This window comes from Parasteatoda tepidariorum, chromosome 10, assembly GCF_043381705.1.
Source record: "Parasteatoda tepidariorum isolate YZ-2023 chromosome 10, CAS_Ptep_4.0, whole genome shotgun sequence".
Classification (NCBI taxonomy): domain Eukaryota; kingdom Metazoa; phylum Arthropoda; class Arachnida; order Araneae; family Theridiidae; genus Parasteatoda; species Parasteatoda tepidariorum.
Window position 1 is genome coordinate 86,852,218 of NC_092213.1, and position 2,606 is coordinate 86,854,823.

Consider the following 2,606-nt stretch of genomic DNA (forward strand, 5'->3'; position numbering starts at 1 on the left):
TTTATTTATTATTTATTTTTAAACTAAGAAGTCTTTCATTATTTGCGCGATCATTTTTAGAAAATATAACATTAATATCTTTCTTAAGCAAAACATATACATCAAATTCATAAATTGATTTAAATCAATCTGAATATGAAGTTTTGATAGAAATCCGACTTTCTGCGCCTTACAAGTATAAATGAATTTCAAAAATACTATATCGCGATACACCGCTATATCGCGGTACAAAACTGACGATACATCATGATCATGACTAAAAGTACTCATATAGTTTTGATTTTGCAGGATGTAATACTAATCACTTTGTGGTAGTTGCTCTATAAATTATTATTATTCTAATAGAAATCAGAGGTATTTAGATGTAAGAGGCTTTGCTAGAGGTGCCAACTAATGTGATTTATCTGTATTTATTATCATTGTATAGTTGAGTCTTAAAAATCACGATATTTGAAACTTTTAGTAATAATTTGCTTGAAATAAGTTTTTTCCCCTTTTTAACAATCAAGAATTATGAAATTTTGTTATTGTCAACAATAACTTTTTTCCCCTCTCCTTAAGCAATTTTAAAAGCAATGAATAAAAAGCGATTTGAAGGAAACAAATGATTTTTGACAATCGTCAAAAACAATGCCAAAAGTTTTTTTTTTGTTTTTGTTTTCGATATGACGGTTAAAACAAGATAAAACAGTCAATTGGTCAGAAACTTTCCAACCTTGCTTAAATATGATATTTTTTAGAGAGTTTAAAAATATTTTTTGAGTGCTTAAAGGTTCTTATTTTCGATTTTCAAAAGCTTTTTTTTAATTGGGTGTTTTTTAAAAGTGCTTCATTTTCCTTTTTTTCCAAATGAGATTTTTCCTTTGCCGTGTTGATTTTCGCTATGAATTATGCAAAAAAACAACAGTTCACATTGTTCTATTCAACGTTTTCACAATTAATTCAACCCCAATCAATCTACTTCGGCGTATTATCAGTCCGCAGGGTATGAAAACGCTATTCGTTTTACACGAATCAAAATTTCACGATTTTTGGCAATTGACAAAAACAATGCCAAAAGGCTGTTGTTTTTTTTTCCGACATGACGGTTAAAACAAGATAAAACAGTCAATTGTCAAGATTTTTCCAACCCTGCCTAATTGATGATATTTTTTTTAAAGTGCTTAAAAATATTTTCTTGAAAAGTGCTTAAAAGGTGCTTATTTTTTTATTGAATAATTTGGCTACGCACCCTGCATTTAATATTATCCACAAAAAATGGCTCTGGGGTCATTTTATTCCTTTTTTTATCAGGAACGAAATGACTCTCTTTACGGTGTGCCACATCATAGGGGTGTGTGTGATTCCTTCTTATTGAGAAGTGTGCGTTGTTTATTCGGGAGATGTCAGAAGAAAAAAAGCGGGAGTTTGTCGGGTACGTGACCGGCCGATGCCTGCCGATTAGCTTTGTCAGTGTCGATAACAACGTCACTCAGGGTCGACACCTCTCACCGTCCAATCATCTCCCTCATTAAAGACAGAGCAGAGAGAGAGAGTAGGAAACCGCTCTCTGTCTTTGTCACGAATCTCCTCAATCGATGATTCTCTCTCTCTTGCTTTAGCAGACGATTTTTTTTTTCTTTAATAACTGTAATACGTGACCAGAAGGTGAAATAAATATGACTTTTGCTTTCCCTGAATAACTTTTGATCTAATGATAGTATTTTCACGATACAATCTTCTAATCTTTAAATGAACGGACGTTATTTTAAAATATGGAATTCAAACACAAAAACGTACCTTTTCTAAATAAGCATATTTTTTCTTCTTCTTCTTTTAGATCAGGGGTTTGCAACTGGCTGCCCGGGGGCCGCATCCGGCCCGCTAAGCCATTTATTGTGGCCCGTGAACTAAAATATATTGATGGTCATTTTTTTACGGATTTTCGTAAAAAATCTATATGGTTTTGAAATACTTTTCTTTCGTTAGAAAAAAACTTAATTTCTTCGTTTCTGTGAAATTTAATATACCAACGGCGCAAAAAAAATTTTTTCTCATGTTTTATATCCAAGAACATATTTATTCAAATACAAAAATGATCGTGTCTCTTTTTTATTTTATTTATTTTGTATTTTGTGAATATAATTTAGCATGTGTGTATCAGAAATTTTCTCGAAGAAATTCTCCGATTTTTTTTGAAATCACTCATTTTGGACGAAAATATTGACACACACATTTATAAATTTTAAATGTAAATATCTATTCTCTGGTGGTTGCAGCAGACAAACCTCAATTTTTTCATTGAACATTTTGTGTGCTACTGTGTTTGTGTGCTAATTTTTAATACCAACCTTTTTTAAAGTTTTATATCTTAACCATTAGATATCTGTGGCACATTAATTATTTAATACATAGGTGCGCATTAAAGTTACTGTAGCACGAATTTTTATTATTTATTTAATATTTTTTAAAATAATATTAATAACAATTAAGTATTTTTGAAAATCTACTTCTTATTTTAATTTGTAATTCAGTACTTTTGTACAACTTGGTAATGATCTGACAGTAATATTTAATGTTCCTTCAAACATAAAAAGAGTCCTACATAAAATTTTGATAAAGTTTCG